Raw genomic sequence first — 24,856 nt, forward strand, 5'->3', positions numbered from 1 at the left:
TGTCCGATAGAAGTGCAGGAATAGATATGTCTTACGCAAATAGATTTCTTAGAGAGGCCTGCCCCACTTGGGCATCCGCTCTTGCATCTGAGTCTAAACAATAATGTCTTGTAAACGTATGGACAGACTTCCATGTAGCAGCCTTACAAATCTCAGATATCGGAACATTGTTAAGGAGAGCAGCAGTAGCCGCTTTACCCCTTGTGGAATGCGCTCTAGGCCGCGCTAGTAATTGTTTATTAGCTAGCTGGTAAGTATTAACAATACAAGAAACTATCCATCTTGATATTGTTCGCTTAGATGCTGCCTCTCCTGTCCTTAAATGACCATAGTTTACAAACAAGCGGTTAGAGTGTCTAATCGATTTTGTCTTGTCCAGATAAAATTTCAAAAAAGTCTAATGAGTGCAATGCTTGCTCTGCCGGAGTCTCCGGATTGGGAAAGAACGTCGGTAAAGATATGGTCTGATTAATATGGAATTCGGACACCACCTTCGGAAGGAAAGATGGGTGAGTTCGTTGAACCACTCTATTGTCATGAAAAACCGTGTACGGTTCTTTTGAAGACAAGGCCTGGATCTCACTGACCCTCCTCGCTGAAGTAATGGCCACTAGAAAAGCCGTCTTCCACGTAAGGTGTTGTAAAGAGGCCTTATGTATAGGCTCGAAAGGAGGGCCCATAAGTTTTGCCAGGACTATGTTCAGTTCCCATGGAGGAGAAGGCCTCCGAATTGGCGGAAAAACTTTCTTCAAACCTTCTAAGAAATCCTTGACTACAGGTTTTGTAAAGAAGGATTCCTGAGAAGGTGACTTGCGATAGGCTGTAATAGCAGACAAATGTACCTTAATCGATGATACCTGCAGACCGGACTTCGCTAGATGAAGCAAATAGGACAGTATGACATCCTCCTGCGCCCGTATGGGATTATGACCTTGCTGACAGCACCATATGTAGAATCTCTTCCACTTAAAAGCGTAAGAACGCCGCGTGGAAGGCCGTTTGGACTCTTTCAAGATGTTCATGCACTCCTGCGAGAGCCCTAGGTGCCCATACTGCAGGAATTCAGGAGCCATGCTGTTAAGCTCAGAGAGGGTAGGTTGGGATGTAGAATCCTGCCCTCCATTCTGCTCAGAAGATCCGGTCTGCACGGCAGCCTCCTGTGAGGTTTTTCCGACAGGTTGAGGAGATCCGTGTACCAGAATTGACGGGGCCATTGTGGCGCTATAAGAATCATTCTGGTCCTGGATCTGTAAAGTTTGCTGATCACTGCCGGAATGAGGGGAATCGGCGGAAAAGCGTAAAGAAATATCCCTGACCAGTCGATCAACAGGGCATTCCCTCGAGATCCCGGACGGTAGAACCTGGATGCGAAGTCTGGGCATTTCTTGTTTACTTCGTCTGCGAAGAGATCCAGTTGAGGCCGACCCCATTGCGCGAAGATGTATTCTGCGACTTCGCCGTGTAGGACCCAATCGTGAACGTCCTCCAGGTGTCTGGTTAGAAAGTCTGCTTCCACGTTCTGCTGACCTGGCAGGTGAACTGCTGTAATTGACATTCCTCTGGCCAGGAGCCAATGCCATATCGCTTGGGACTCTCGCGATAGGGGTAGGGACCTCGTTCCCCCTTGTTTGTTCAAGTAATACATTGTGGTTGTATTGTCCGTCTGTATCAAGAGAGTTTTCACCTGAATAAGCGGTATGAAAGACTTGAAAGCCAGATGGACCGCTCTGAGTTCTAGCAGATTGATGTGGTACTGCTTTTCTTTGTCTGACCACAGACCCTGCGCTTGAAAAGGACCCAGATGAGCCCCCCATCCCTGAAGAGATGCATCCGTTACTAGGGTGTCGGATGGAAGCACCTGGTGAAACGGAGCACCCACTGACAGGTGAGGTCTGTGCATCCACCATTTCAATGACTGAAGTGCTACCGCCGGTAGCCGCACCGTGTCCTCCCAGCGACCTGTTCTTTGGCTCCAGTTGGTCTCCAATGCTTCTTGGAGGGGTCTCATGTGGAGTCTGGCATTTGAGACAATAAAAAAGCACGATGCCATGGAGCCCAGCAGTGATGTCACCTGACGTGCCGTAGGTGCGCTGGCTCTCAACAGGTCCTGGCACTTCCTGTCTATTGAGGATAGTCGTTCCTCCGAAGGATACACTTTTCGGAGTTCTGTGTTTATGATAGCTCCTAGGTAGTGAAGATTCTGCGTTGGAATCAAGGTTGACTTCTGGTAATTGACCTGAAGACCTAGAGCTTCGCAAACTCCTAGTACAATGTCCCGATGGCTTCTCGCCTGCTCCGGAGAAGAAGCCTTTAGTAGCCAGTCGTCTAGGTATGGATATATGTATATCCTTTGTCTTCGGAGATGTGCCGCCACCACTGCCATACATTTCGAGAAAACTCTTGGGGCAGATTTCAGGCCAAAGGGTAGAACTCTGAACTAGTAATGCTGTAACGCTACTCGGAAGCGCAGGAATTTTCGATGTTTGGGAGCTATTGGGATGTAAAAGTACGCATCCTGCAGGTCGATGGAGCACATCCAGTCTCCCTGATGCAGTTGAGGGAAAATCTGGTGAAGCGCTAGCATTCTGAACTTCTGCTTCCTTATGAATTTGTTCAGCAGCCGTAGGTCCAGAATTGGCCTGAAAACGCCCTCTCGACCCTTCTTTGCCACTAGAAAGTAACGGGAGTAGACCCCCTGTCCTCTGTGTGCAGGTGGAACCTTTTCTATGGAATTCTTTTTTAGGAGGGCGAGAGCCTCCTTGCGTAGCAAGCTGAGATGAGATGGATTGTCTTTGATTGGTGGCAAGCGTGGTGGAGGTTGTTTGAAAAGAAGAGAATAGCCATGTTCGACAATATTGAGCACCCATTTGTCTCTTGTGATAGAGTGCCACTCGTGAAGATAAGCCGTAATACTTCCCCCCACCGGAGTGGTGTACAGTGTCGAGGGAAGCGAGATTTCATTGCTTGGTGGGTGCTTTCGGAGTGGACTGTTGAGGTCTACTTGACCCTCGCTCCCTTGTGTTTCTCCGTTGAAAAAGAGGGCGTCCCTGTCGTTGCTGTGACCTTTGCGACCAATGAGGGGTTTGAACCCTCTGTTGGAAAGGGCGTCTGTCATACGGCCTGTACCTCCGCCTGAAATCTTTCTTTCTTTCGAGGCCCACCGCCTTCATGGTATCCACCTCGGTCTTCATGCGGGCCATCTCCTCGTCTACATAGGCACCGAATAGAGAGTTCCCGGCAAATGGGAGATTCAGGATGCGTTGTTGTGCTTCCTGTTTCAAGCCAGTGAGCCTCAGCCAGGAAGATCTCCTCGCACAGATACCATGTGCGTACCCATGAGCAGCCAAATCCGCCCCATCTGCTGCCGCGCTGATAACCTGGTTGGATACCAGGCATCCTTCTTGTAGTATCTCCTGGAAATCTTGTCTGTCTTCTCTGGGCAATTTTTCTGTAAATCTACTGAGGGAGTCCCACAGAGAACGATCATACCTGCCCAGGAGCGCAGACGCACTGGAGACCTTCATTGCTGAAGCCGCCGTCCTACATATCTTTCTCCCTAGAGAGTCTAGATGCCTGCTCTCTTTATCCGGGGGCACCGTGGATGAAGATGCCACCGAGTGGGTCTTTCGGGCGGCAGCTATGATAACCGAGTCCGGTGGCGGATCCTTTCTAAGGAATAAAGGGTCTTGTTCTGGAGCCTTGTATTTCTTGAGAATTCTAGCCGGGGCAGACTTAAGCGAGGCTGGGGCCAGAAAAGTGTCCATGGTTGGCTGCAACAAGCCAGGCACTAGAGGCAGCAACTTTTTCGACGCTGATCTCTGTTGTAGAGTCTCAAAGATGACCGATGAGGAGGTAGATGGTTCTGGAACCTCTATGTTGAGTTTCTGCGCTCCTCTTAGCAACACCTCGTTGAATGTGGTGATGTCATCCACCGGTGAGACTCTAGCAGGTGGTGAATCTGTTAGGGTGGGTGAGTAACGCCCGACAGATGAACCTGATGAAGACCAAGAGGGTGATCTTCTTCTTGACCGCGACCTGGATCTTCGTTGAGAGCGAGACCTGCTGCGAGACGCTGTAGCGGAGCGTCTAGGCCTCGCGGTCAGTTGGCGAGGAGCTGAACGAGCCCGTTCTGCCCTGGCTGTCGGTGATGGCATTCTTGGCAGGGAGGCAGTAGGTGAATACATTCGCGAATATTGCGAATCTGGGGAGGCCGCTGGTCTGTTGAGGCTCTCCAGCCATCTCGGAGATAGATTGATGGGCGAGACATGCCCAGATGATGCCGCTCTTGACCGAGAAGAGTCGCTCGGTATGGAGACCACTGGAGATGGCACCTTGTCTGGCGTGGGGCGATGTTCTGCTCCCTGTGGTACAGGTAAAACCTGAGTCGACGTCGATGGCTGTTTCGACGTCGAAGGGCGCCCAGCCGGTTGCTCATGCCTCGACGTCGAGTGCCTCGACGTTGAGTGCCTTGATGTCGAACGGCGATCCTTGGACCTCGACCTGCTCGCCGTCGTGTGCCTCGACGTGGAGCGATGGGAGGTCGACGGCGGATGTCTCTCGTGCCGTCGTGGTGTTTTCGAGGTCGTGTGTCCTGACGTCGGGGGGCGCACAGCCTTTGGCGGCGACCGGGCACGCCGGCGATGGCTCGACGTCGATCGGCGGGTTGCCGTCGACGGAGACCTGCCCCTGCTCTGATGTTCCCTCGACGCCGTTTCCTTCGACGTCGGGTGTGTCGCCGTCGACGGCGATCTATGCCGGTGAGACGGTGGTAGCGACGACGTCGACGGTGAACAAACAGGTACTTTCCTACCTGTCGACGTCGACCGGGCCATTCTCTCCTGAGAATGGCCTTCTGCCTGTCTGGGAAGTGAGGAGGACGATGTTCTTTGCCTCTCCTGAAGCCCAGGTAGCCGGATTTTCTCTCTGTCTTTCAGAGTCCTCCTAGACATGTTCTTGCAGTACTTACAAGTGTTAGGGCAGTGACTCTGAGGCAGGCACACTATGCACAGAGAGTGGGGATCTGACTGGGCCTTCTTCTTCCCACAAGCAGGGCATTTGACAAAAAGTGAAGGCATTTTTCTGTCAGAAAAAACCTTCCTAGCTCAGACAAAGGTGTTATTTGTCGAGTGAAAAGTGAAAAAACGCTTTCTGAAATAATTTTTCTGAGAAAAACTCAGAAAAACTGAGAGCTCAATGCTCCAGGATCCTCTCAGAAGAAGCCGGAAAAAAGAACTGACCTAACTGTGAACCAACTGTCACCTTTCCTTCACCCCTGAGGCATGGTGGGATACTGGAGGTGCTCAGGGTCTTAAAGGCACGGTGCCAAAGTTTTTATGGTTCTCCTGTGTTAACCTGCATGCAGCCTATTGGCTAAGAATGCTTCATTGTTTTTCAATGCAGTTTTTTCTATTTTTTCTCTTGAGTTTGCTACTGCTTACTTCCCTAAGCCTAGTTTTAGGAGCTTGGGTACATATTTATGCTCTATTGTAGTATTTAATATAAAAAAAAAAAAATAAAAAAAAAAAACTTCATAGAAATAAAGCATTTTAGCCTGTTTTTAACATGATAGCCTGCATGACTGTTTGTTACACATGTATAATATGTATATATTTTATATATGCTCCGGGGTCCCCGCACAAGGGCGGGAATATTCAATGTTTATGACTATTGATGAGGATCCCCTGGAAGAGAATGTCCCTGTATCGGCTAATTTCACGCCTTTTAAGTCAATGTGACAATTCTTTGTGCGACTTCTGGAGTATGTCATTGAAAAAGTTTTAGTGTGATTAATTTTAAGACCCAAGGCATCCATACAATTATCAAAGGTTGTTACTAATCTTTGCAGAGCCACTGGGGTGCGGGCCATCAAAACAGCGTCATCCGCATACAGGAGCGCTGGGATCTTCCGAGGGCCTGATTATGGCTATCTTTTACTACTAAACAGGGCCATAAGCTCCAGGAAACCCACTGAACATTAATTGTTGCTATATGTTCCTACTAAACAAGCAGTCACAAGTGTAGCTGCCTTGCAGGCACGGGAGCCATGATTTGAAAGGTGAACAGGTGCAGTGGCACAGGGGCCTAAAGCTCTAGAAAACCCACAAAACACCAATTATTGCTATATTTTACTACTACTCCCAACTCTGAACCAGCTATGGCTGATATCTCCTTGCTTCCTAGTGACCATCTGCTGTTCCAGTGCTCCCTGTGGTGCAGTGTGAGTGCCACCTCCTCCACTGCTGCTTCGCTTCCTCACCCTTCCTCTCTCACCTCTCAGGTTTCCTCCCTCGCAGGCTCTCTCTTCTACTCATCTAGAACACTGGCACACCTTAAAAGTGTACGGATCACCTTTTGTAACAGTACAGACAGCTTTTGTAAAAAGGATTTAAAACTTCTATAAAATATTTTAGCGCTTTATTAGAGCACTAGCTATATTGCACAGACACTTTTTTATGGGACTGAGGAGATTACATGATTTGGCGAGGATCACAGGATGTTGAGTCAATGCCAAGACCTCAAACCCAATTCCCCAAGTCAGCAGCTATTTCAGTTACTTCACATCTTTAGTATAGTCATCTGCAACTTGTACAAAAAACACTGACAAAGCCATTAAATATCATATAGGCGAAACCTATAGGCTTTGCTAACGCTTGTTCTTTATTATCGCATATAATGCAATCTTGAATTACATACCTACAGAATGTGCACTGTACGAAATCTTCTCCAACATTTCATTTGACTAAAATGTTGTCAATGTAGAATAGCAACCTAGGCCATCCAAAAGGTGCACATAACTGACTTGCCTCTTAGTTCACTGTTAGCATTGTCAAGGTGGTTGGAAGCATAAACCTTTCAAAATTCTCGTTTGAAAACTATTACTTAAAAATAATACTAGCACTGATTTAGTCTGATGTACTACTACTAATAGTACAACTACTAAGATGAAACACTTCTGCATGTGAATAACATACTTTTTGGGGAATTTTTGAAGAGACTTTTTCATATTTTACACGCTTGTTGCAGAATATCTTTACAAATGAAGGTGGCCCAAAAGTTAAATGTGCAGAAAACCTTAGTTGCTTGCTTTCTTTCACGTCAATTAACTTGTAAATAAATGCCTGCCCATTTTGAACAGGGGGCCGCATGCAAAAGTAAGGAGTGCGCTTGCGGCCCACAGACTATAGATCTACAGGGATGTTATAAGAAATTAGTTACTTACCTGTAACTACCGTTATCCAGTATTGGTATCTTTCATAGATTCACATGCTTGAATCTTCCCCGTCGTCAAAGTGGGAGTCCCACGGTATTCTATAAAGCAATATATAATAATAACCTTAGAGTCTACAATGCAAATAGGACTGAAATTTGCTAGCCTATGCATGTCCTTTTTAAAAATGGGCCAAACCTGAACTATAACCAATCAGGCGACAGCACCCTCTAGAACACTCCCAAGAGAAGCTCCCTTCCTCAGATTTTCAGCATTAGAGTGAATTATGTTACCTGAATCAGTAAATGGGAGCCTCTAAGGGGGGGAGGGGGGGTCGCATGTGAATCCATGAAAGATACCAATACTGGATAACTGCAGTTACAGGTAAGTAACTAACTTCTTATCAAGTATTGGATCTTTCATGGATTCACATGCTTGAATCACAATAACAAGCAGTATAATCAGTTATACATAACTGTCATAGTAACACAACACTATATGCAGAGATGTTTAACTTGTAACCGTATTATTAATAACAATAATAATAACATTAAAAGAACAATATGTAAGGAAATGGCTCCCTGTTGCAGTTACCCCCCACTTTTTGCCTGATACTGATGCTGACTTGGCTGAGAAGTGTGCTGGGACCCTGCTAACCAGGCCCCAGCACCACTGTTCTTTCACCTAAAATGTACCATTGTTTCCACAATTGGCACACCCCTGGCACACAGATAAGTCCCTTGTAAAAGGTACCAGTGGTACCAAGGGCCCTGTGACCAGGGAAGGTCTCTAAAGGCTGCAGCATGTGTTGTGCCACCCTTAGGGACCCCTCGCCTAACACATGCACACTGCCATTGCAGATTGTGTGTGTTGGTGGGGAGAAAAAGGCAAAGTCGACACGGCATCCCCCTCAGGGTGCCATGCACACAAAATACTGCCTGTGGCATAGGTAAGTCACCCCTCTAGCAGGCCTTACAGCCCTAAGGCAGGGTGCACTATACACAGGTGAGGGCATAGCTGCATGAGCAATATGCCCCTACAGTGTCTATTCTTAGGCATTGTAAGTACAGTTGTGGCCATATTAAGTATATGGTCTGGGAGTTTGTCAAAAACGAACTCCACAGCTCCATAATGGCTACACTGAATACTGGGAAGTTTGGTATCAAACTTCTCAGAATAATAAACCCACACTGATGCCAGTGTTGGATTTATTAAAAGATGCACACAGAGGGCATCTTAGAGATGCCCCCTGTATTTTACCCAATTGTTCAGTGCAGGACTGAACAAGTCTGTGCCAGCCTGCTGCTGAGAGACGAGTTTCTGACCCCATGTGGTGAGGGCCTTTGTGCTCTCTGAGGACAGAAACAAAAGCCTGCTCTGGGTGGAGGTGCTTCACACCTCCCCCTGCAGGAACTGTAACACCTAGCAGTGAGCCTCAAAGGCTCGGGCTTTGGGTTACAATGCCCCAGGGCACTCCAGCTAGTGTAGATGCCTGCCCCCTGGACACAGCCCCCACTTTTGGCGGCAAGTCCAGAGGAGATAGTGAGAAAAACAAGGAGGAGTCACCCACCAGTCAGGACAGCCCCTAAGGTGTCCTGAGCTGAGGTGACCCCTGCTTTTAGAAATCCTCCATCTTGATTTTGGAGGATTCACCCAATAGGAATAGGGATTTGCCCCCCTCCCCTCAGGGAGTAGGCACAAAGAGGGTGTAGCCACCCTCAGGGACAGTAGCCATTGGCTACTGCCCTCCCAGACCTAAACACACCCCTTAATTCAGTATTTAGGGGCTCCCCAGAACCTAGGAAACTAGATTCCTGCAACCTGAAGAAGAAGAAGGACTGCTGACCTGAAGCCCTGCAGAGAAGACGGAGACACCAACTGCTTTGGCCCCAGCCCTACCGGCCTGTCTCCCCACTTTGAGAAAAACTGCGACAGCGACGCGTCCCTCAGGGTCCAGCGACCTCTGAAGCCTCAGAGGACTACCCTGCATCTAAAAGGACCAAGAAACTCCTGAGGACAGCGGCCCTGTTCCACAAATACTGAAACTTGCAACAAAGAAACAACTTTGAAAGACCACACGTTTCCCGCCGGAAGCGTGAGACTTTCCACTCTGCACCCAACGCCCCCGGCTCGACCTGCGGAAAACCAACACTACAGGGAGGACTCCCCGGTGACGGCGAGCCCGTGAGTAGCCAGAGTTGACCCCCCTGAACTCCCACAGCGACGCCTGCAGAGGGAATCCAGAGGCTCCCCCTGACCACGACTGCCTGCTTCAAAGAACCCGACGACTGGTATACCCACTGCACCTGCAGCCCCCAGGACCTGAAGGATCCGACCTCCAGTGCAGGAGCGACCCCCAGGCGGCCCTCTTCCTAGCCCAGGTGGTAGCTACCCGGAGGAGGCCCCCCCCTTGTCTGCCTGCATCGCAGAAGAGACCCCCGGGTCTCCCATTGAAACCTATTGCAAACCCGACGCCTGTTTGCACTCTGCACCCGGCTGCCCCTGTGCCGCTGAGGGTGTACTTTCTGTGCTGACTTGTGTCTCCCCCGGTGCCCTACAAAACCCCCCTGGTCTGCCCTCCGAAGTCACGGGTACCTACCTGCTGGCAGACTAGAACTGGGGCATCCCTGTCTCCATTGAAGCCTATGCGTTTTGGGCACCACTTTTACCTCTGCACCTGACCGCCCGTGAGCTGCTGGTGTGGTAACTTTGGGGTTGCCCTGAACCCCCAACGATGGACTACTTTGGACCCAACTTTGAACCCTGTAAGTGCTTTACTTACCTGCAAAACTAACCAATACTTACCTCCCCAGGAACTGTTGAATTTTAAAATAGCTTATTGCCATTTGTGCCAAAATTGTACATGCTATTGTGATGATTCAAAGTTCCTAAGATACCTGAGTGAAATACCTTTCATTTAAAGTATTGTTTGTAAATCTTGAACCTGTGTTTCATAAAATAAACTAAGAAAATATATTTTTCTATATAAAAACCTATTGGCCTGGAATTGTCTTTGAGTGTGTGTTCCTCACTTATTGCCTGTGTGTATGTACAACAAATGCTTAACACTACCCTCTGATAAGCCTACTGCTCGACCACACTACCACAAAATAGAGCATTAGAATTATCTATTTTTGCCACTATCTTACTTCTAAGGGGAACCCTTGGACTCTGTGCACACTATTTCTTACTTTGAAATAGTACATACAGAGCCAACTTCCTACACAATAGATATAATTACCAGTAGAATAAATAAAATTCCTTATTACCATAGAGGCTCACCTTACTGGAACAGGTGTCGTAGAACTGCTTGGCCCACAGTCACATCCGTCCTATGTGTGGACTGAAGGCAGTAGTGCTTTGTGAAGGAGTGGGTACTCTTCCAAGTAGCAGCACGGCATATTTGTTGTAACGGAACTCGAGCAAACAGAGCCGCGGAGGTAGAAACTGCCCTTGTCAAATGTGCTCTAGGCCGCCTTTCTAGAGGTTTTCCTGCTGCAGAATGTCAGAACTGGATGGTTGCTGATAGCCACCTTGCTATCGTTGTCTTAGTTACTGCAGAACCCGGTCACCTAGGTCCATAGGAGAGTAACAATTGATCCGACTTGCAAAAAGTTTTAGTTCTTTGAAGATAGAACTTAAGACACCTCTTCACATCCAATGTGTGGAGGGATTTATCTGCTGGCGATTCTGGCTTGGGAAAGTACGTTCGGAGAATAACTGGTTGATTGAGATGAAATTGAGAAGGCACCTTAGGGATGAATTTTGGGTTTGTTTCGAGAAGGACGAAATCCTCAGTAAAACAAAGAAAGGGTTTTTGTGTAGTGAAAGCTTGGCTTTCACTGACCCTTCAAGTGGAAGTCATTGCTAGGAGGAAAGCTATCTTCCACGTAAGGAACTTGAGGTCTGCCTTTTGTATAGGTTCAAACTGGGATTTAATTAATTGTGAGAGTACTACGTAAGGTGCCACTCAAGAGGAGGCAACATTACTGGAGGAAAGACCTTAAATAAACCTCTCATGAATTGCTTAATTAATCGTGATGAACAAAGGGAGGCCATGTCTGAAGAGCGTCTGTATGTGGAGATTGCTGCCAAATGCACTTTCACTGAGGAATGCGCAAGCCCGGATTTCGCTACCATTAATAGGTAAGGTAATATTTGTTCTGGAGAGGCCTCATACGGGTGTAAGTTATGTTTCTGACAACAACAACAGAACCGCTTCCATTCAAGTCGATACGTTTTGTTTGTGCTGTCTGCTTTCACTTTAGAAAGTATGCTTCTACATTCTTGGGTAATCCTGAAATGCTGGAACTCATGGAATTCAGGAGCCATGCATGCAAGTGCAGTGACGTCGGGTCTGGATGTAAGATCTCCCCTTGATGCATTGATAGTAGCATTGGAGTTGGAAGGAGACGTATCAGCGTGGTTTCCGACATTAGATGAAGCTCCGTGTAGCAGTATTGCCTGGGCTATCTGGGAGCGATTAGTATTAGGCAACAGGACTCTGTCTTCATCTTGGCTATGACTTTGGGAATTAATGGGATGGCGGTAAAAGCAAACGCATAAATCCCGGACCATCGCATCGAAAGGGCTCCCATTCGTGACAATTGCTATCGTTTCAGCTGAGTGCATCCACTAACGTCTTGCGCACTCCTGGAACATGTTCGACCTTCAGGGAGATATTGTGTTTTGTTAGCCAGTCCCATAGTACTTGAGCTTCCTTTGAGAGTGTTAAGGATCTCGTGCCTCCCTGCTTGTTTATATAATACATGCTAGTTGTGCTGTCTGCCTGCACCAGCACTCGAGACCCTTGTATCCTTGGGAGGAATTCCTGTAATGTGAAGAAAACGGCTTTGAGTTCTAAGCTGTTGATATGCATCAGCTTTTGATGGCTTGACAATTTTCCCCTGGATCTGCAGATCTTGGAGATTACCTCCCCATCCTTCCATTGAAGCATCCGTCGTAATTATAAACTGTGGGACTAACGAAATGTATGTGAGGCCTTTAGAAAGATGAGACTGGTGAGCCCACCAGTCCAAAGCCCGTATCATCTTTGTCGTAACAAGAAGTCGATCCTCAAACGATCCTTGCGATTGGTTCCACTGACCTTGTAACTCTTCCTGACACGGTCTCATTTTGAGACGCGCATTTAGTACCAGGTTGATTGTGGAAGATATCATACCTAGGTGCGATTTGTACAATCTCACTGAAATGAAATTTCTTTTTGACATTCGTTTGGCTAAGGATGCTAGTTGATTTTGTCTTTCATGTGTAAGGAAAGCCTTGTTCTGCTGCATGTCCAGGATAGCTCTGAGAAAGATCATTCTCTGAGTGGGTACTGTGAAGGATTTTCTCTCATTGTCTGTGAGACCTAGTTTTTGAAAAAGTGCAATGCAGTCTTTTGTTGCTGCGAGTGTTCTTTGTGGAGTTGACGCTTTTAGTAGCTAGTCGTCTAGTTATGGAAAGACCTGGTGACCTTGCTTCCTGAAAATGGCTGCTACTGGGGCTAGACACTTGGTGAATATGCGTTGAGCGGAGCTGAGTCCGAAGGGAAGGACTCAAAACTGATTGTGAGTACCTGCCACTGTGAATCGAAGATATTTGCGATGCTTGGGATGAATGGGGATATGGAAATAAGCATCCTCCAAGTCTAGAGATGTCATATAGTCTCCGTTGTTTAGGAGATTCAATATATCTGAAGGAGTGATCATTCTGAAAGTTTGTTTGCGGAGGAACTTGTTGAGATGCCGGAGATCTAGAATAGTTCTCCATTCCCATGTTTTCTTTTGCATGAGGAAAAAACTAGAATAGAATCCTTTCCTTCTTTGAGCCATTGGAACTTCTTATATTGCTCCCTTGAGAAGCATCACTTTGGTCTCTTTTTTCAGTAAGTGAAGATGCGGGGAATGCATCCCTTTTGGGGAAGTGGTTGGTGGTTTTAATGTGAATTCTAAGGTGTGGCCATAAGCCACTATGTCCAATACCCATTGATCCGAGGTGATAGCTTTCCAATTGAGGAGATATTTGGATACACTTTCCCCTACTTGATGCTGGGAAGGTTGAGCAGCTGGTACTTCGACTAGGTCATTGCTTACGTCCTGTGTCTCTGGGTTGATGTGTAATTCTGCGACGTGCTCCCTGCTTAGAGAAAACAGCTGTAGTTGGTTGGTGATAAGATTGCAATGCTCTGAAGTGTTGGTAAGGTTGAAACTGATGGGAGCAATAGTATGAACACCTATAGGAAGAAGAAACACGTCCTCTTGCCCCCCTTAAAGGCAGTCATCTATATTGCAAAGTGCCTAAGGATTGAGCTTTGCAGTGTCTGTCTTAATGGCAAGAAGGGCTTCATCTATGTGGTTGTCAAACAGCATATCTCAGTCGTATGCCATATCTAATATCTTTGTTTGCACCTCAGGTTGAAATGAAGTGGCTTTGAGCCAACCCTGATGCCTCAGAACAGCGGCGCCTGTCAACTGTCTAAACCCTGTCGAGGCTAGGTCCATGGCAGTGTGAATGATCTCAGAAGAGGCTCATTCTCCTTTTTGCAAGATCTTTTTTGCATCCTGCCTTTGCTCCTCAGGAATAAGATCGATCACAGGTTTGATGTCGGACCACATCTGTCTATCATAACATGCCAGGATGGCTAAAGCATTAGCAGCTCTCACTGTAACGGACAACATGAGAGAAAATCTTTTGCCTATAGTGTCAAGACCGTCTCTATCTGGTGGTACTGAAATGGGAGCTGCCGAATTATTAGATCATCTCTGCGCAGCTTGTGAGATTACAGAATCCTGCCTAGGATGCCCTGTGAGGCATGCAGGAGAATCATCAGGAGCCCTGTATTTCTTGTCAATACGTGGCAGGACTGCCTGCACCGTAGCGGGGGTCTTCATAATCCTAACGCCTTCCTGCCATAAGTGGTCAATGATGAGAATGGAACTTCCTGATCTTTGAAACTATATAAGGAGCAATCCGAATGCTTCACTGCGATGGGGAGGTGACACCTTTCCGCCGCCCTCTCCATAATAGAATGAAACCCCATAATGTCTTCTGGAGAGGAATCGGCTGGAGGGTGTTGAGGTGGAGATGGAGTAGGAACAATGTAATCCTCCCAGTCATCTGGCTGAGACGGTAATTTGCCTTCTTTTCTGGTGTGGTTTCCACCCTGAGGTGGAAAGATCATCTCTAGGAGGGGAGACAGTGCGTGATGGCAGTGTCAGCCTGGGCATAATTGGAGCCGGAACAGAAACTGTATGTGGCGGGGTGGATGGTGGTACCCCTGTTTGTGGAGTAAAGCGCAGTCTACAATCTGATAGCATGTCTTGGAGATCCTCTATTAATGAATGAGGCATAATGTGTGTTCCTGTGGACGATGCAACTCTGTGTTGTTGCTCAGTGAACTTCTGAGTAGAGGGTGTATGACAGTATCCCTCAAAGTCCTGAACTTGGTCACCCTCATAATATTCTTCCTTCTCTTCCTGATATTTTACATGGAGTTCTGGAGGACTATGAGCCGGCCCAAGAGGTCCTTCATCCTCTGACTCTCCCATGTCTAGAAGGTAGCTTGAAAGAAGGGGTGAGATGTTTGTCATGTATGCCAGAGTGGGTTTATGAGAAGTTTTTAATTTTTATTTTTAGCCTCGTCAATGGTGATTTAGTCGGTGGAACTGTCGACGATGGTATCTTCGACAGTGGGATCGTCGATGGTGAGGCCGTCGATGGTTGGGTAGTCGACGGTGGGATCGTAGACGGTGAGATTGTCGACAATGGAAGCATCGAAGAAGTCTGCGCTGACAATGGGTACGCAGCTGATGACGATGTTGTCAACTGTGCTGTCGGTGAACTCTTTGGTATCTCCGAGGTTCTTGTAGACGAAATTGAAACCTGCATGGAAGATGTCGTCGTCGAAGCAGATGGTCTCATCGAAGATAGTCGTTGGTGGTCATCGATGTTGTTGCCGTCAACGGTGATTTCGTCGTCGACGGAATGAAAACAGATTTTTGTCTTTTTTGCTTTAGTGGCTTACAGGGGGTAGCTGGAGCAGACGAAGCTACCTCTGTAGAGGATTGTTTTTCTTTGTCTCTATTTTTTAAATCCTTTGAATGGTGATGAATTTTGAGGGATTTTCTGCGCTCTTCAGAAGTTCCCTCCAGAGATCTAGCCCTTTTATGAGACTTAGAGACTGTGGGGATCATTCTGACCCTGGCGGCCGGTGACCGCCAGGGTCACCGACCACGGGAGCACCGCCAACAGGCTGGCGGTGCTCCCTCGAGCATTCTGACCGCGGCGGTTCAGCCGCGGTCAGAAGCGGAAAGTCGGCGGTCTCCCGCCAACTTTCCGCTGCTCGGGGGAATCCTCCATGGCGGCGGAGCGCGCTCCACCGCCATGGGGATTCTGACACCCCCTACCGCCATCCTGTTCCTGGCGGGTCTCCCGCCAGGAACAGGATGGCGGTAGGGGGTGCCGCGGGGCCCCCGTAAGAGGGCCCCGCATAGTATTTCAGTGTCTGCAAAGCAGACACTGAAATACGTGACGGGTGCAGCTGCACCCGTCGCACCCCTGCAACTCCGCCGGCTCCATTCGGAGCCGGCATCCTCGTTGCAGGGGCATTTCCGCTGGGCCGGCGGGCGCTCTTTTGGAGAGCGCCCGCCGGCCCAGCGGAAATGTGAGAATGGCCGCCGCGGTCTTTTGACCGTGGTGCGGTCATTTGTCGGCGGGACTGTGGCGGGCGGCCTCCGCCGCCCGCCACAGTCAGAATCAGCCCCAAAGTCACTATCCTCATCAGAAGATGTTTTTTGGGCTTTAGTTCTCTGTAGCCACAGCAATAATCTGCCTTCTCTGTCTCTCAAAGTTTTTGGTGGGAAAGTTCGACAGATTTTGCACTCTTTTGCCTTAAGAGTAGGGTGAAGGCAATAGATACAATTTTTATGTGGATCATCCACATGAATTCCCTTTTTTCACAGGTCCTGCGGGGACGAAAGAGGCCTTTAGAATCAGACATAATTGGATTTAAATTAAAGTCCAAACTGTATCTGAAGTTATCTGTGGAAAGAACTGAGCAGAGCTCAGGGAGGCTCCCTTTGCACTCAAAGTGTGGTGAAAATCTGAGGAAGGGAGCTTCTCTTGGGAGTGTTCTAGAGGGTGCTGTCGCTTGATTTGTTATAGCTCAAGTTTTGTCCATTTTTAAAAATGGCATGGATAGGCTAGCAAATGTCAGGCCTGTTTGCATTGTAGACTCTATGGTTATTATTATATACTGCTTTATAGGATACCGTGGGACTCCCACTTTGACGACGGGGAAGATTCAAGCATGTGAATCTATGAAAGATCAAATACTGGATAACACAGATCATACTGCAGCCCTGGCTTCAGTGTAGCATAGCTGCAAGTAAAAAAATGCTATAACACAGCCAATGCGGGCTGTGTGATAAAGCTTTTTATCTTTACTTTCAGCTATTTCCAAAATGGCTAAAAAACATTGGCAAAGCCAAAAGGTCTTGCATAGGCAAGACCTATTGGCTTTGCCAATGCTTGTGATTTGGATACGGTTATAAATGTAAATCTAGTGTGCCTAATACATGCAGTACCAGCAGCAGGCACAAGTGGCTGGATTGTTCAGCTTGAGGCATGTAGTAAGTACAGCCAATAGGGGCCTAGCTCTGGGATGTGGAGGGGCCTAGAAACAGCTTTGAGTGTGACTCCCTGTAAGGAAATGCCTCCTTGGCATGGTTACCCCCTAACTTTTTGCCTTTGCTGATGCTATGTTTTGATTGAAAGTGTGCTGGGACCCTGCTAACCAGGCCCCAGCACCAGTGTTCTTTCCCTAAACTGTACCTTTGCTTTCACAGTTGGCACAGCCCTGGCACTCAGATAAGTCCATTGTAACTAGTACCCCTGGTACCAAGGGCCCTGATGCCAGGGAAGGTCTCTAAGGGCTGCAGCATGTCTTCTGCCACCCTGGGAACCCCTCCCTCAGCACATACACACTGCCTCACAGCTTGTGTGAGCTGGAGGGAAGAAAATGACTAAGTCGACATGGCACTCCTCTCAGAGTGCCATGCCAACCTCACACTGCCTGTGACATAGGTAAGTCACCCCTCTGGCAGGCCTTACAGCCCTAAGGCAGGGTGCACTATACCACAGGTAAGTGCATATGTGCATGAGCACTATGCCCCTACAGTGTCTAAGCAAAACTTTAGACATTGTAAGTGCAGGGTAGCCATAAGAGTATATGGTCTGGGAGTTTGTTAAACACGAACTCCACAGTTCCATAATGGCTACACTGAAATCTGGGAAGTTTGGTATCAAACTTCTCAGCACAATACATTTATTGTAACATGCACCCAGGGGGCATCTTAGAGATGCCCCCTGAATACCAATCCGACTGCTAGTGTTAGGCTGACCAGTTCCTGCCAGCCTGCCACAAACAAGACAAGTTGCTGGCCATATGAGGAGAGTGCCTTTGTCACTCTGTGGCCAAGAACAAAGCCTGTACTGGGTGGAGGTGCTTGTTACCTCCCCCAGCAGGAACTGTAACACCTGGCGGTGAGCCTCAAAGGATCACCCCTTTTGTTACAGCGCCCCAGGGCATCCCAGCTAGTGGAGATGCCCGCCCCCCCAGCAACTGCCCCCACTGCCCCCACTTTTGGCAGCAAGGCTGGAGGAGATAATTAGAAAAAAAAGGAGGAGTCACCTACCAGTAAGGACAGCCCCTAAGTTGCCCTGAGCTGAGGTGACCCCTGCCTTTAGAAATCCTCATCTTAGTTTTGGAGGATTCCCCCAATAGGATTAGGGATGTGCCCCCCTCCCCACAGGGAGAAGGCACAAAGAGGGTGTAGCCACCCTCCAAGACAGTAGCCATCGGCTACTGCCCTCCCAGACCAAAACACCCCCCTAAATTTAGTATTTAAGAGCACTTCAGAACCCAGGAAATCAGATTCCTGCAACCTGAACTACAAAGAAGGACTGCTGACCTACGAGCCTGCAGAGACGATGAACGACAACAACTGCTTTGGCTCCAGCCCTACCGGCCTGTCTCCTGAGTCGAAAACAGTGACGATTCCAACAGGGACTAGCGACCTCGGAAGCCTGAGAGGACTGCCCTGACCCCCAGGACCAAGAAACTCCAGTGAGCAGCGGCTCTGCTCAACAACAGCTACATCTTTGCAACAAAGAAGCAACTTTCAAAGAACTCACTCTTCCCTCCGGAAGCGTTAGACTTCACACTCTACACCCGACGCCCCTGGTTCAAGATGCAGAGAACAAACATCACAGGGAGGACTCCCCAGCGACTGCGACCCTGTGAGTAGCCCGAGACGACCCCCCCTGGATCCCCACAGCGACAACTGCAGAGAGGATCCAGAGGCTCCCCCTGACCGCGACTGCCTGTGACAAGGGACCCGACGCCTGGACCAAGCACTGCACCTGCAGCCCCCAGGACCAGAAGGAACCGAACTTCAGTGCAGGAGTGACCCCCAGAGGACCCTCTCCCTAGCCCAGGTGGTGGCTGTCCCGAAAAGCACCCCTGTGCCTGCCGGCACCGCTAGAGTGACCCCCTGGGTCCCTCCATTGAATCCTATCTAAAACCCAACGCCTGCTTTGCACACTGCTCCCGGCCGCCCCAGTGCCGCTGAGGGTGTGTTTTGTGTGCCTACTTGTGTCCCCCCCCCCCAGTGCTCTACAAAACCCCCCTGGTGTGCCCCCGAGGACACGGGTACTTACCTGCTGGCAGACTTGAACCGGAGCGCCCCTGTTCTCGATAGGCGCCTATGCATTTTGGGCACCTCTTTGACCTCTGCACCTGACCGGCCCTGTGCTGCTGGTGTGGTAACTTTGGGGTTGCTCTGAACCCCCAACGGTGGGCTGCCTATGCCCAGGAACTGAGACTTGTAAGTGTCTTACTTACCTCACAATCTAACCTTTACTTACCTCCCCCAGGAACTGTTGATTTTTGCACTGTGTCCACTTTTAAAATAGCTTATTGCCATTTTAACAAAGACTGTATATGATATTGCTTTAATTCAAAGTTCCTAACTTACCTGTGTGAAGTACCTTGCATTTTATGTGTTTACTTCAAATCTTGAACCTGTGGTTCTTAAAATAAACTAAGAAAATATATTTTTCAATATAAAAATCTATTGGCCTGGAGTAAGTCTTTGAGTGTGTGTTCCTCATTTATTGCCTGTGTGTGTACAACAAATGCTTAACACTACCCTCTGATAAGCCTACTGCTCGACCACACTACCACAAAATAGAGCATTAGAATTATCTAATTTTGCCACTATCTTACCTCTAAGGGGAACCCTTGGACTCCGTGCACACTATTTCTTACTTTGAAATAGTATATACAGAGCCAACTTCCTACACTCCCTCATTGCCCCTCTGACACATGTTAGACCTGGCATCCTTGGTGTGGTTTCCCTTGGGTTTTTGCCTCTGCTTCCTGTATTTTTGACTGGCTGCTGGACTTTGTTTTTGCTGGTTTTGGTACTCTGGGCACTTTATTATTGCTGACCGGTGCTAAAGTGCAAGTGCGCACTGTATAAATTGTTATTATGATCGGTAATCCCTGATTGGCGTATTTGATTTACTAGTAGGTCCCTAGTAGAGTGCACTAGAGGTGCCCAGGGCCTGTAAATCAAATGCTACTAGTGGGCCTGTAGCAATGATTGTGCCACCCACATGAGTAGCCCTGTAAACATGTCTTAGACCTGCCACTGCAGTGTCTGTGTGTGCAGTTTTACACTGCCAATTCGACCTGGCAAGTGTACCCATTTGCCATGCCCAAACCTTACCTTTTACGACATGTAAGTCACCCCTAAGGTGGGCCTTAGGTAGCCCCATGGGCAGGGTGCAGTGTATTTAAAAGGTAGGAAATGTACTGGGGTGTTTTACATGTCCTGATAGTGAAATACTGCCAAATTCGTTTTTCACTATTGCAAGGCCTATCTCTCCCATAGCTTAACATGGGGACTGCCTTTAAATATCTTTTAAGTTCAGTTTCCTATTGGGAGTAGATGGAGATCTGGAGTTTGGGGTCTCTGAACTCACAATTTAAAAATACATCGTATGGTAAAGTTGGTTTTTAGAATGTCAGTTTGAAAATGCCACTTTTAGAAAGTGGGCATTTTCTGGTCTGGCTTAACCATCCAGTGCCTCTGCCTGCTTGTGAAATCCACATCTGAGTCAGACTGACAGTTGGAATGTTTGTGAATTCCCTCTAGACAGTGACACGAATGGAGCTGGGGAGTGTCTTGCATATCCTGATGAGTCTCTTGGGTTACAGAAGAGCTGACATACCTGAAAGGGCTGTGCCTGTCCTCACACTGTGCAGTCTCCAACACCCTAGTGTGTGTCTGGGGCCAGGCCTGGGCAAGGCAGGATCTTGCAAACAACAGAGACTTTCCTGTGAAGTTTGCCTACCTCAAATGTAGAAATGAGTATAAGTAGTGGACCCTAAACCCTAGACTTTTAGAATACTTCTGGATCAAGAGGAACGTCTGCCAAGGAGAAGAGCTGAGGAGCTGGAGGAAAAGCACTGCCCCTTTGCTGTGTATGCTTTGTTGGGTGGGCCAGCAGCTGCTGCTTCTGTCTGAAAGAGGACAAAGACTGGATTTTGCTGTGGATCCTGCTTGTGAAAATTCTCCAAGTGCTTGGACTGGGTTTGTCCTCTGTTCTGAAGTCTCAGGGCCATCAAAGACTTCATCTGCTAGAACCTGGGATCTCTTGCTGAGACCCCTTCCCTGCCAAGTTGTGCCACATCCAATCCCTGGACCCTTGAAAGGAGAAGCTGGTGAACCCAAGGAGAAAATCCACGCACTGGAACCAAGAGGCCGAAAAATTGATGCATTGCCGGTAAAATCGATGCATCGCCAGCTCAGCACAGATTCATTGCTGCTGTGCGTCTGGATTTTCCACGCATCATCCCTGGGCGTCAAAACCGGCAACATCGCCGCACAGACCTGAGGCTGCTTGTCTGGAAATCAACGCATCTCTTCCCTGCGAGGAAAGAATTGACGCATCACTTGCCCAGCGGAGAAAGCATTGCTTGATTTTTTGATGCATGCTGGCACGTGTAGCTTTATTTTTGACGCATACTAGGTAGTTTGTGCTAAAACAACGCATCCATTGATTTCTACGGATTAGGACTAATTTTACTTTAAAAATGTACATCTTTGCTTGTGTGTGTTGGATCTTTGTCGTTTTGGTCTTGTTTGATTTAGATAAATATTGGCTATTTTTCTAAACTGGTGTGGAGTCCTTTTGTGGTGTTTTCACTGTGTTACTGTGTGTGTTGGTACAAATACTTTACACATTGCCTCTGAGATAAGCCTGACTGCTTGTGCCAAGCTACCAAGGGGGTAAGCAGGGGTTATCCTAGTTGTGTATCTCCCTACCCTGACTAGAGTGAGGGTCCCTGCTTGGACACAGTGCAAACTGACTGCCAACCAGAGACCCCATCTCTAACAACACTGTTGCAGCAACATTCTTGAAATAAATATGTTGGTGTGTCTCTCACAATTACCAATGATGCTGTAACACCAGTGGTTCTTTAATGCAAAATGTACCGCACTCTGACCACTGCAAAGCCAGAACAGACAAGAATATAAGCATCGCTTTTGAGCCCCTTTGCTCTACATTAAGGCCCTCATTACAACCCTGGCGGTCGGTGTTAACGCGGTGGTAATACCGCCAACAGGCCGGCGGAAAAAATGGGATTTTGACCATGGCGGTTACCGCCATGCAAAACTGCCACTTTCACACACCGACCGCCAGGGTGGTAACAACTGCTGGGCTGGAGACTTCGGTCTCCAGCCCGGCGGCCGTCACTAGACCGCCGGTAGTATCAGGACCCCGCATACTGCCATGGATTTCGTGAGGTTTTGTACCGCCACGAAATCCATGGCCGTAGGCACTATCAGTCCCAGGGAATTCGTTCCCTGGGACTGATTGGGGTCTCCCCCTTCCCCTCCCCTGAGTCCTCCCCCAACACCCACGACCCCCCTACCACTCCCCAAAGGTGGTAGGACCCCCTTCACACCCACGCCCCCACACCCACAGAAACACCGACACACACACCCCCCACACCCCCTACATGCACACTCACACCACTCACACACATACATGCACACATACATGCACACATACATACACGTCACATTTTCCATACACACATTACACCCCCCGCATGCATACACACACTCACACGCACACCCCCATGCACGCACACACCACACAACACCCCCCCCTCCCCTAACGGACGATCACCTTACCTGTTCTGGTGATCCTCCGGGAGGGAACGGAATCCATGCGGGCTGCTCCGCTGCCAGCACCCCGTCACCAGAACACCACCACGCCGAATACTGGGAAGTAATTTTGTGGGCGGTGTTCTGATGACGTGGCAGTGACGGTGGAGCAGCCTCCACTTCACCGCGGACCGCCAGTATGGCTGCTGGCGGCTCTCCATCCGAAAAAGGGCGGAGGGCTGCCAGCAGTCTTGATATGGTTGGCGGAAAACTGCCACCACTGGCGGTCTTCGGGCCGGAGGAACCTCAGCGGTCTTGGACAAAGACCACCGAGGTTGAAATGAGGGCCTAAGTTCAGCTGCTGTACCCTGGCAAACACCTGCTTAAATTATGCAAGAAATCTGGAGATTGTGTGTCAGACAGCAGCTCTGATGGTCAAGGTAGGCCAAAGTCTGTTTTTGCATTCCAACGATCTCCTCTTCAGCCCTAACTGCCCTCCACACTCACTAGCCTGATTTACATTATTTCAATTTCCCAGTGACCCATTATGTTTTAGGATTTACCAGATTTTGAAGGGCTGGCGTAAGAAAATATTTCCAGTGGGCACTGGTAAGTGGCGATTCTACTCAGAAGTGATTAAACAGCATCTTCTGGGAAGAGAGTGATTACAATCTCAGTCTAACAAAGTGCAAGACTGCATATTCAAATATGCCCGGGCACTATGAAGCAACCCGAATGTCCTTGGAAGGAGAAAAGTTCCAAAAACGCGCTTACTCATAGACTAGTGTGGGTGGCCTTATCAAAGAGAGTGTTCTGATTTCACAGCTCAGCGACCCTGACTCACTCGGCCTGCACCCTTTGTGCTAGCCTGGGCTCCGGCTGATTCAACCCTGTCTCTGCCAAGGTCGGGTGGCTGTTCACAGGGTCAGTGGTCCTGCCTTGACCCGGTATTACAGGGCCACAGTGCGTCATTTCCGGATCTGATGGAGCTTGGCTCGTGCAGCGTGGGAGCACCACGAGCTAGAACAGTGGCCCTTGTGTGGCGGGGAGGATTCCGGGAAGGGGTGCTGCACACTTACCGACCACGTTCCGCCTCTGCCCAGACGCACACACACAATCAACTGTCAGCAGGGGAACAAATAACTGACTTGTGCCAGTCCCACTCGCCTGCTCCTAAATCACAGGGTCTTCAGTTGATTCACTGCATTTTTTCAAGATGACTATTTACTATGCAAGTGATTCCCTTATCTATTCATTGTAATCACTTCTCAGAACCATTTGTGCCAGGAAGTTTAACTCACAACTCGTTAAAACTGACATCTTCTATTGGCATCACACTTCCAAAAACACTCCAGGCAATGTTGGTAACACGTGCAAGGTGCTTCCTATACCTAGTGAAAGCACTGCAATTTCCTCACATTGGGAAATTATATGCTATATAAATTCTAATTAAAAGTAATCACATTATGTGCAGGCAGGCAGGCTTGTTTCTATCAAGGCAAAACCAAGTTTTCTATTTTCAAAGGTTCACTTTAAAGACAGATTTAAAAAAGAGAGTAACATTAATCAACACACCATAAACTGATTTCCAAAGTTGACACTAAACAAATGTAATCATAGTGGTTGACACTTAAGCACTAAGCCTATATATATATATATATATATATATATATATATATATATATATATATATATATATATATATATATATACATACATATATATATATATATACATTCTCTTAACTCTGTATCGGTATCCCTACACAACCTACTTCCAACCCTACACTCCAAGCCCTTAACCCAAAACTCTTCTCTCCATGCCCAATCAAGGCCCGACTGCAAACAGTACATTGGACAGAGGGAGAGCTGAGGAACGCGTGAAATATAGGACAGCAGCCCTGACAGATAGTGCCACAACCTGACACCAGTGACCATCAAGGGTCCTTGGAATAATAATATTTTACAGTTCAAGGAGACAGAGCACGCAAGGGACTGTGAGAGGCCAGTGGAAAAGAGAGTCTGAGTCACGCATTATGAGAGGCCAGTGATCCTAAAGTGACCTGTAACAGGAGTTAGTCCAGTATAATTCTATCTCATGGACCACAGCGTTTTTAAACATACATAACATTCTCAACATGACGAATTACATGTTTGGTAGGGTTTCCACTTTTCCTAGACTAAGGTTTGTTGTATTGATTCCTTCAGAGGCTTTACTCTGTGAGTGTTCCTCTCACTCCTCTATAGTTCATTTTATTTAAGAGATATTTGAACCTTTAAAATACAAGATCTCCTAATCTGCATGAGCTTTACGTGATAAATAAATAATCCATTGGCTCGCTCATTTCAGCTATAAAATCTATGTTCATAGTTATTTAACTTATGTTGAACCAGTTTTTCAAACC

Source organism: Pleurodeles waltl, chromosome 12, assembly GCF_031143425.1.
Source record: "Pleurodeles waltl isolate 20211129_DDA chromosome 12, aPleWal1.hap1.20221129, whole genome shotgun sequence".
In the NCBI taxonomy this organism is placed as follows: Eukaryota; Metazoa; Chordata; class Amphibia; order Caudata; family Salamandridae; genus Pleurodeles; species Pleurodeles waltl.